Source organism: Leptonychotes weddellii, chromosome 2 (genome assembly GCF_054177405.1).
Source record: "Leptonychotes weddellii isolate Sample4059 chromosome 2, ASM5417740v2, whole genome shotgun sequence".
NCBI lineage: Eukaryota > Metazoa > Chordata > Mammalia > Carnivora > Phocidae > Leptonychotes > Leptonychotes weddellii.
In genome coordinates this window covers 177,091,088-177,101,975 of record NC_138370.1, presented here as the reverse complement: position 1 = coordinate 177,101,975, position 10,888 = coordinate 177,091,088, and the positions used below count along the sequence as shown (strand labels likewise).

The 10,888-nt window shown below is 50.0% G+C and overlaps 1 protein-coding gene and 1 long non-coding RNA gene across 3 annotated transcripts in view; one reads left to right on the top strand and one right to left on the bottom strand.

Moving 5' to 3' along the window:
- Positions 1 to 2,700: 2,700 nt before the first annotated feature.
- On the bottom strand, positions 2,701 to 4,290 carry LOC145720247 (uncharacterized). Its single transcript, XR_014143132.1, has 2 exons — positions 4,152 to 4,290; positions 2,701 to 3,829 (listed from the first exon to the last, which is right to left on the bottom strand). It is a non-coding gene; the product is annotated as an uncharacterized LOC145720247 (long non-coding RNA).
- RNF4 (ring finger protein 4) overlaps positions 4,196 to 10,888 on the top strand; it is a 34,284-nt gene continuing 27,591 nt past the window's right edge. The window contains exon 1 of one of the 2 annotated variants that reach the window (XM_081812765.1): positions 4,196 to 4,355. The gene's annotated coding sequence lies outside the window, so the exon portion shown is untranslated. The remainder of the gene's footprint in view (positions 4,356 to 10,888) is intronic. The other variant, XM_081812764.1, reaches the window with a different exon arrangement.

Genomic DNA, 10,888 nt, shown 5'->3' with positions numbered 1-10,888 from the left:
GTTGTCTGTCCTCAAGGCCTTGTGTGAACATCTGCTCCAGTCTCACTGGCCTGAATTGAACAAGCTCTGCGGAGCCAGTTCCTGCAGTGGGGGAAGGTCTTTATCGGTGCCCAAAGCAAGCACCGTGGCAGGAGGAGGGGAGAACAACCCTTCACCTCTCCAATGGCTTCTCGAGCAGAGGCGGGGAGGTGCTATTGGCAATGATGCTGGTTGGCAGGGCACACCAACGTCCCTAACTGCCCTCTTGGACTGGGCAGCTGCTCAGAGTACCTGGAGCTTCTGCTCCATACCAACCTGAGGGGGAATAGGCCTTGGGCCATCCCCTGAGGCTGTGGCCTGAGGGCAGGCCTTATGTTCTAGATTGATGGCAAAATGTCTCCAGTATCCAGGTCCCCTGCCTCGTGACCTCCCACTAAGAGGCAGTCTATTTCCCTCAGTCCTTGAATCTGGGCTGACTTGTGTTGGCCAATAGGGTGCAGCAAAAGTGGCTGTGTGCTAGTTCTGAGGCCGGGCCTCATGTGGCCTTGGAGCTCCCTCTTGTTCTCTTGGAACCGTGCCCAGCCCCAATGTGAGCATGTCCAGGGTGGCCTGCTGGGATGAGACACTATATGAGGTCAGCCAGTTGTCCCAGCAGAAGCCATCCTCACTCGTACTACAAACCAGCAGAACCCAACATGTGAGGCCAGCCAGAACCCGAACCCTCTCCCTGCCCCCACTAACTTGTAGAGTCATTAACAATAAATGCCTGTTTGTTCAAAGCACTGAGCTTTGAGGTTTGTTCAGAGGTAGCAGCTAACTGGCCTTCATTTACTGAGGCTTCCCCCTACATGCAAGAGCCTTTAAAAAAAAAAAAAAAGTTTTTTTAATTTATTTTGGGAGGGGGGAGCATCCGGAGCTGGACGTGGGGTTTGATCCCACAACCCTGAGATCATGACCTGAGCTAAAACCGAGAGTCGAACACTTAACACACTGAGCCACCCAGGCACCCCCTTCATGAGCCCTTTGAGAGAGAGTCAAACTGCCCCTGGAAAGAGGGCCAGCCAAGAGAAGCCAGGTCCAGCTGATGCTGAGAAAGCACTCTCTGGACCACCCAGGGAATTGACCTTCTGCTTCAGTGTATTTTCTGCGTAAGTGCAGCCAGAAGACCCTCATTGACAGTACCTGAAACTCACTTGGCTAGAGGTTCTTTGCAAATAGTAAAAAGCAGATTCTCCGACCTCATCCACAGAGATTCAGGTTCTGGGGTGATGCCCAGGAATCCACATTAGCTGTATGGCACTTGGAAGCACCGAAGTTCCAGTCTTTTCTCTGAGCTGGAAACATTCAGGGCCAGAGGCATTAGCTGTGAGGGAGCCAGGGATGTTCACACCCCAAGTTCAATGTCAAATGAAGTTCAGAAAGAACTTGAAGGTCACGACCCTGAGATCATGACCTGAGCTGAAATCAAGGGTTGGACACTCAACTGACTGAGCCACCCAGGCACCCCTCAACATTACATCTTTAATGTGATGTATTAAAGTTACAAATAGAGAGGCACCTGGGTTGCTCAGCCCATTAAGCATCTGCCTTCAGCTCAGGTCATTTCCCAGGGTCCTGGGATGGAGCCCCGCATGGGGCTCCCTGCTCAGTGGGGAGCCTGCTTCTCCCTCTGCCCCTCCCCCGCTCATGCTTGCCCACCAGCGCACTCTCTCTCTCTGAAATAAATAAAATCTTTTTAAAGATTTTATTTATTTGACAGAGAGAGACACAGCGAGAGAGGGAACACAAGCAGGGGGAGTGGGAAAGGGAGAAGTAGGCTTCCTGCGGAGCAGGGAGCCCATTACAGGGCTCGATACCAAGACCTCAGGATCACGACCCGAGTTGAAGGCAGATGCTTAATGACTGAGCCACCCAGGCGCCCCTGAAATAAATAAAATCTTAAAAAAAAAAATAAAGTTACAAATAGAAAACCCTAGCTTTTCTTTAGGTTGTGAAATTCAAATTATTAATCTTATTTTTTAAATCTATAACTATCGTTTTGATTAGTTGTGTATGCTTCCATTTACAAGCTGAAATTCCCTTTAGTATTTTTTTTTTAGATTTATTTTATTTTAGAGAAAGAGGGAGGGAGAGAGAGTGCAAGCACTGGGGGGGGGGGCACAGAGGGAGAGAATCTCAAGCAGACTCCCTGCTGAGCACAGAGCCAGACACAGGGCTCTATCCCACCACCAGTGAGATCATGGCCTGAGCTGAAACCAAGAGGACAATTAACCGACTTCGCCACCCAGGCGGCCCCGCCCTTTAACATTTTAAACTGCATTTATACATGTACAGTCTAAACTTATTTTTTAGCATTTGTTGGCTGTCTTATCAAGTATTTAAGGATTCCCAATTTTGTATTAAAGGTCTAATTTCTCTTAAATTTGTGAATTCTCTTTAATATAACAATTGACGACAAACTAATATCTTGTACCTTCCAACTTAAAATCACTATCAAAATCAATACTCGGGGCGCCTGGGTGGCTCAGTCGTTAAGCGTCTGCCTTTGGCTCAGGTCATGATCCCAGGGTGCTGGGATCAAGCCCCACATCGGGCTCCCTGCTCCGCGGGAAACCTGCTTCTCCCTCTCCCACTCCCCCTGCTTGTGTTCCCTCTCTCGCTGTGTCTCTCTCTGTCAAATAAATAAATATAATCTTTTTTAAAAAATCAATACTCAACATATTTCATGCAGAATCGGATTTATCTGCCATGTCAAATTCTTTTACAATTACATAAGTATCAAACACAAAGACTACTTGTAAACTCGACACAAAACCACGAATGCTCTCTGGTTTTGATCTGCTTAGTCATTTCCATACATGACTCAATCTTCTGGGTTGAAGAACCCCTCTTAGTAAAAGTCCATCCGAGGCACTTGGAGTGATGTCCTCACTGCCTGAGGGTGTTTGGGGACCAGCCATGATGGCCATGGCCTGGATCTGGGTTCCCTCAGAACAGGAGGGACAAGCTAGGCTTTCTATTGCCAAATCCATGTCCAAGACCAGTTCTGGCAGCTGAACTCTAGGAACCCACCACCTGCTTTTCTCCTGAGGTTCTGAACCTGTGCTGTTCTGGGTGGGGTCCTCCCCACCTTCCCCCTCTGAGGCGGGTACTGGACTGTTATCCCCATATGCCAGGTGAGGGGACTGGTGAGACCTGCTTAAACAGTGGATCTGGGATTCACACTCAGGCAGGCAGGGTCCAGAGTCCGCACGCTCTTAACCCGTGGAGTTATGCCAGATGCCCCAGAGAGCTCCGGGCCTCTTCCCGGGGCCATGACCCTTTTCCCAGGACTAGTCCTGGGCCAGAGTGCTCCCCCAGGGGTTCAGTCCTTCCTTTCCCACACCCACTGCCCTCGGGATAATCCAGACTCAACCTGGTATCTGGTCCCTGCACAACATGGCTCTTGCCTCCCCCCACAGCCACCGCTCCCCAACTCTGCTCCTCGCACAGTGGGCAGCCTGCAGTCTCCTGGACATGCCAGCCTATCTCTCCCCACCCAGGCTCCCTCTTCTGAGCTCGCTCTCTTCCTTTCTAGTCCTTTCAGTTCCCAGCTCCGAAGTCGTTTCCTCCGGAGAGCCCTCCCAGGGACTCTGGTTGAGTGCCTCCTCCGGGTTCCCGCGAACGGGCGAGGCTGGACTTCCCTCCTGTCTTCACCGCCGGCCTGGGAAGCAGTCCGGGATCACTGGGACCGGAAGCCCCGCCCAGGGCCTGGCACGTCGTGTCGCGAGCGCCCTGGAGTTGGTGCAGATTCAGTTCCGGGTTCTGGCCGGCAGTAGAGACCCCGGGGCCAATGCTCACAAAGGCCGCGCTAACAGGAAAGAGAACTTAGGCCCGGAGGAGGCCGGGAGTGGGTCCGGGTATGCAGGCCCCGGAAAGGCTGCCCTGAACTAACATCCAGCTCCGCGCCGTCGCCGGGCGGTGCGTGGCCAGGACCAGAGCGCCGGGAGCCCGCGGCGGCAGTGGCCCAGTAAACCACAACTCCCGAGAGGCCCTGCGCACCGAGGGGCACAGACCCCGACTCTCGCGGGAAGGCAGGAGCGCGAGCTCGCGAGCGTGGGCGGGGCCGGAAAGAGGCGCATTTCAAAGCGGTAATAGATGGTTTTCTTATCCAATAGGATTGGAAAACATACCTCCTGGACCGGTAGACCGCGGGAGTCGAGGGGACGACGGCCAATGGGAGTGCGCGGGGGGTGGAGCCCAGGCCTCAGGAGCGGAAGTGGGTAGCTGTTGAGGCGGCGGCGTTTTGCTTGAGGGTTACTCCTCCGTGGCTTCCGGGGGTGCTTCCTCGCGCGAGTGCGTCGGCGGCGGCTCCTGCCGCACCAATCCCGCTCCCGGTAAGTCAGGCTTCGCGGAGAGCGAGCGGCCAGCCAGGGCCGGGCGGATGCGGGATTCGGACGGCTTCGAGGCCTGCGGAGGCCCGCGGCGCGGCGGCCCGCCGTAGCGCGGCCAAGCCAGCGCGGGCCGGACGCCCGGCCGGGCCTCCCTCGGGCCCGTGGGCCCGCTCGCCCGCCACGCCCCGTGGTCCGCGTGGCCGTCCGCGCCCGGCTTGGCGCGGGGAACGGGCTTGCGAGCGCCTCGCCAAGGGCCTGGGCTGCCCCGGCGGGCTGCGGCCGCGGCGCTCGGTTGTAGCGAAGGCAGCGAAGCCGGGGCTGGGGAGGGGGATGGACGTGCCCAAGGTCACTCCGAGAGTCGGGCAGGGCGGCCTGGGGCGCGGGCCTGTGCGGGCCGTTCGGGGGAGGCCCCTGCCAGGTTTTTGTTCTCCTCTGACGCCGCCTCCTTTGTGTGCTCGCGCCGCCGCCCAGCCATCGCTGGCCTGCGAGTCCGCCCGGGCCTCGTGGCGGAGCCTCCTGGGCTGACGGCACTGGGGGCGGCGGGGGCTGGCCGGGGGAGCGCCCACCCGGGGCTGAGCTTAGTGAGTCCTCAGTTTCCGGTCGTTGCGGGGGGCGCTGGAGCGCTGAGGCCTGCGGCCGGCCCCGCCCCTCGGGCGCCTGCAGAGTCTGAAGAGTGAGCGGGGTCTCAGGGGAAGGCCAGAGACCCGAAACGGAGTGCTCCGCGAACACCGCTGTCCAGCCTTTGACCGGTCCAGGGAGAAGGGGAAAGTTTCAGAACCTGGACTTGCCGCGGTAGCCGTTTTTGTGAGGTTTTGGCTTTTGTCTTATTCTTGTCCGTGCCCATCGACGTTCACAGTCATACCTTCGTTCTGCTTCTGCGTCAGGGTCTCGGAGCCAGACCTAGGGTCTGAGCTCCGCAGTCCTGCACTCAGCCGAGGCTGCCTAAGTGGTTGGGGAGACTGAGGCCGTGTGCCCAAGGTCATGAAGCCATCTAACTGGTTGACGGCAGAGCTAGCCTGGAACCTCGCTTTTCCTGTGGCTGCAGGACTAGGCCTTTAAGTTCAGTGACAAGGAGTTTGGGGACCACTGGTGATGAAGGACAGAGACGTTGAAGGGAATCGCTTTGTGTGGCTGGTGGTGTGTTGTTTTTTTTTAACGGGTGAGGAGACATACTGGGTTCAGTTTTGTCTGAGCTGCTGGTGAAATGGGAACATTCAAGTAGAAAGACGTGGTGTTGCTGGTTTTTGTATTGCCTGAGCTTGAGCTTCTAACTCAGGTTTAAAAATCTTACGTTAATACAGTGTTTATCAATCTTTTTTTTTTTTTTAAGATGAACTCCCCCCACCTCTTTGAGTTTTCTTAATTGCCTTCTCCATGAAATGTTACTGCTTCTTACATACCGTAGGTCTTTTTATGTACCGTATGTGTATCTATGCTTTGTACATAAAAAGAATGAGATGTTTTTTCATTCCCTTTGAGAATGCATACTTTAAAAATTCTAAGTACATTTTTGAGGTCTTCTGTGTGCCAAGCTTTCTGCTTGGGGTAGAGCCGTGAGCAGAACAGGCATGGTACAACTCCTCGTTTAACTGAGGAGCGAGGATGGAGGGAATGAGAGAAATTCCTTGGGGTTGAAATACATACTGTGGGAGAGACGGGACTGGAGAGGTAAGCAGGAACCGGATGGAAAAAGGTCTTTGGTGTGCCCCAAGTTAATGACTTCAGAATTTACGTTAAGACCACGTGGGAAAAACCACAAATGAAGTTCTAAGCAAGGAAGTAACATGGTTAGATTTGCATTTTAGAAAAATCACGGTACTGTGAGGATGGCTTAGAAAGATGCGCGAGACTAGTGGCCTCTGGACCAGTTAGGAAGAGAGAAGTGTGACTTGGACCACGGTGGGGACTGGGGACCAAACTCGGGACAGTGATTGCCAGTCGTGGCAGTTCTCCATTGGCTTTTTACTTAAAAGGCTGTTGAAAAGTTCATGTCCAGTAGTTTATACCCCCACCAGTTTCTGGAAAAGATTTGAGGTGCTACTGAATGCAAATGCGTGCAGAAGGTAATTGGTTTTATGCTGTATAAACATGGCTTTGTGTGTTCTTTGTGTGTAAGTTATCAGTGTCATACTTTGAAATTATTTACCTACATCTTTCTCTGACCTTGGATTAGGTGGCTTCTGTAGATCTGACAGGGCTGACTCTTATTTATTGAGGTGTCATTCACATATATGCTCTTGTAACTTAGCTTTCCTAACTAGCTTGTTTCTCAGCAGGGCTTTGGTGGTTGTAGAGCAAGGCATTTTAAGGTTTCCCTCTGAGGAGGAAGGCCCACAGCTCAGGCAGTACTGCATCCCAAGGTCAGAGTTCAAGTGTGAGAAAGGCCCTGAGGTTGGATTGGAGAGTGCTGCTACAGAATTACCTTTGGAAGGGTTTTTTTCCCCAGGTATAAATAAGGGTTGTCAAGTTTATTATTCATGCCAACACCGTGCAGTGTAGGAAAGGCCTGAAAATGTTTCAAAATAAGTATTATCAGTAGCTTCCTTGTGTAAAATGAAATTATGACCCTAAGGCTTTCCTGGAGTAATGTCTACACCCAACATGGGGCTCAAACTCACAACACCGAGATCTCTTCTAGCCATTATGTCTGTGGAGATGAGATGTTCTTTCCTTTTCTCCTATGGTGATGGTCTGTTTTTAAATCTTCCTTTGTTTCCTGATGGTGACTATATTTTTACTTGCAATGTTAAGGTTCCATATCCCCTTTTCATCCTTTTTTTCACCTCAGAAATACTCTCTGTCAAGCATCTAATGAGTTTGATGGTTTAATTTCTTTTTTTAAGATTTTATTAATTTTTTAAAGATTTTCTTTATTAGAGAGAGAGCATGGGGGGGCGGCAGAGGGAGAAGCAGACTCCCCGCCGAGCAGGGAGCCCGACATGGGGCTCCATCCTAGGACCCTGGGATCATGACCTGAGACAAAAGCAGACGCTTCACTGACTGAACCACCCAGGTGCGCCTTGATAGTTTAATTTCAGTGGAAGAAAGTCATGATTTATGTAGTCAGCCTGTTTGTGCTAAGAGAAGGGGACACTGCGGTAAGTATTGGACTTGAAGTCAGGTTGACCATGTTGAGTACAGGAGAAGAAACGGTTAGATTAGGACCAGGAGGAGCAGGAGAAAGGGAGGTAGGTCTTGAAGGATGAACAGGAGTTTCCCAAAGTGGGAGGGGGTATGGGACCCTTGAAGGCAAGGGGACAGTGTGGATCAGATTATGGCCCTGCTATTAGGAAGAGCCTGCAGCAGGTGACTGAAGGTCAGGGTACCAGAGTAAAGTACAGTCAGTTCTGCTTTAAACACTTGTTTGGAAGCATGATTTGTTCCAATGGGATTGATAGACTAGGAGCAGTTTGAACAGGGATTTTGAGTTTGCTGTGCATAATTTCAACTATGGGAAATACTAGATGAAAACAAAATAGAACTGAGCTGAATCAAGTCACAATGACTGTAGACAGTACACACCTCATACATCTACCAGCTTTCTCAGTGACTGTGTGTATTATGAGCCACACCCATACACATCTTTTGTTTAAAAAAATTCTCCCTGATTCCCAGTAACTCACAAGCTGCAACCCTTGTAAAGTATTTGTGCATCTCCTGACCATTTAACATGCGCAGAGGTGTGCTTCCGTTCTCTTAGATTCTTGACTTGTGTGTGTGTGACACTGACAAAGGTTTTTAGCACCGTTCGCCTAATTTCATTGTTTTCCCGTCAGTCCTGTGGTGTTTTGTATTGTGTGGTATATTTTAGGAATACACATGTCTGTAACTTCAGATGAGGCCAGAAAGGGTAGCATTGGGTTAGGGAAGGGAGGTTACTCTGTGAAGGAGATGGATGTGATCGTTTGGGAACATCTGCAATCTTCTTGGACCTTTTGGAGCCTGGTAATTTTTTTTAAGCTACCGTGTGAAGCCTTTTAACTTCCCCTGGCCCCTTTTCCATCTCTATTAGAGCATTACCTTCATAGTCGGGAGCTTGCTGTACTTTATGAAGCACCCCAGCTGCCACCGGCTATGCAAATGAGGGCGCTCCCACAGTGGGGCACTGCTCAGCTGCTCCCTGCTGTAGGTATAGGCCATAGAATCATATTTGTAAGCTTCTGACCACCTCCCCCCACCACCTTCGGGGGCTGTGCCTTGGTTATTTTTAGTAGTTCTAGATTGATTCCACACACACCCCTTACTAGGTTCATGATTCAGTACAAGCATCTAAGCCTCCTAGCTGGCTTTTTCTGGCAGGCTTTGTGTTCAGGCACCATCCACACAGACCCAGCATGCCTGCCCCCCCTGAGTGTCATGGGTAAAGTGACCTTGGTCCCAGGGAAGAGTGGAAAGTTGTTGATGGCCTCCGCACCTGAGGTTGATATGCTCCATTGGCCTCTGGTATCTTTTCAACCTCTGGAAGGATAGATCCTTAGGTTTCCTTTGTGATACACCGTTGCTCCTGGCCTCCAGAAATTGCCTTGTTTGTATCACCAGGCCACCAGGGCTGAAAGAAAATTAGGTTAGCGGTCAGAGAGGTGGAGAGAGCCACTCAGTTTTACTTCCAGGCTGTCCCCTTCTACAAAGGAGTTGGTTGGATTTAGTATCTTTTGATATCTTCCCAGTTGTTTCTTTCTCCCCACCCCCCCATCCATATGTTTCTTTTTTTTTAATTTAAATTCAATTGATTAACATATAATGTTTTAACTGGCTTTAGAGGTAGAGGTCAGTGATTCATTAGTCTTATATAACACTCAGTGCTCATTACATCACATGCCCTCCTTAATGTCTGTCACCTAGTTATCCCATCCCCCCACTCCTCTCCGCTCTGGCAACCCTCAGTTTGTTTCCTATGATTAAGAGTCTCTTATGGTTTGGACACCTGGGTGGCTCAGTTGGTTAAGCCACTGCCTTTGGCTCAGGTCATGATCCTGGAGTCCCGGGATCGAGCCCCACATCGGGCTCCCAGCTTGGTGAGGAGTCTGCTTCTCCCTCTGACCCTCCCCCCTCTTAAGCTCTCTCTCTCATTCTCTCTCCAATAAATAAATAAAATCTTTAAAAAAAAAAAAGTCTCTTATGGTTTGTCTCCCTCTCTGGTTTCATCTCGTTTTATTTTTTACTCTCTTCCCCTGTGATCCTCAGTTTTGTTTCAAATTTCTACATATTTGTGAGATCATATGATAATTGTCTTGCTCTGATTGACTTATTTCACTTAGCATAATATTCTCTAGTTTCATCCACGTCATTGCAAAAAGATTTCATTTTTTTTGATGGCTGAGTAATATTCCATTGTGTATATATACACCACATCTTCTTTATCCATTCATCTGTCAATGGACATCTGGGCTCTTTCCATAGTTGGGCTATTATGAACTTTGCTGCTATACACATTGGGGTGCAGGTGCCCCATTCAGATCTTTGGGGTAAATACCCAGTAGTGCAATTGCTGGGTCGTAGGGTAGCTCTATCTTCAACTTTTTGAGGAACCTCCATACTGTTTTCCAGAGTGGCTGCACCAGCTTGCATTCCCACCAACAGTGTGAGAGGGTTCCTCTTTCTCCACATCCTCACCAACGTCTGTCGTTTCCGGACTTGTTAATTTTAGCCATTCTCACTGGTATGAGGTGGTATCTCATTGTGGTTTTGATTTGTATTTCCCTGATGCCGAGTTCTGTTGAGCATTTTTTCATGTGTCTGTTGGCCATTTGTTTGTTGTCTTTGGAGAAATGTGTGTTCATGTCTTCTGTGCATTCGTTTCTTAATTGGATTGTTTGTTCTTTGGGTGTTGAGTTTGTTAAGTTCTTTATAGATTTTGGATACTAGCCCTCTATCTGATAAGTCATTTGCAAATATCTTCTTTTTTTTTTTTTAATGTTTTATTTATTTATTAATGAGAGTCAGAGAGAGAGAGAGGCAGAGGCAGAGGGAGAAGCAGGCTCCCCGCCTAGCAGGGAGCCTGGTGTGGGACTCGATCCCAGGACCCTGGGATCATGACCTGAGCTGAAGGCAGACGCTTAACCATCTGAGCCATCCAGGTGCCCGCAAATATCTTCTTCCATTCCGTTGGTTGTCTTTTCGTTTTCTTGACTGTTTCCTTTGCTGTGCAAGAGTTTTTTATCTTGAGATAAGATCCTCCAAATCAGTTAGTGATATAACTGCATCAGACATGGCTGTTAGAGAAATAAGGTGTCCCCACTCCCAGGGGTTTCATCGACAAAAGGGTCAAATGTTTGGAGGGAGTTCCTCATAATCCTGCGCATGAAACTATAGAGAAATTCATAAGAATGGCTTCTTTGAGAAGAGAAGGAGCCAGGATCTGCTTTGGCTGTGTTTGAGTCATAGGTGTGTCCCGGAGATCCCAGAGCGTGGATGGGAGAGACTGAGGATCCTGCTATAGGCGAATTCCTTACAGATGTTTCTGGGGCTGTGTCCACTGCAGAGCGTTTCTGAGTAATTGACTAAACCCTGTCTATTTAAAGTGTCTCGGGTGCCTG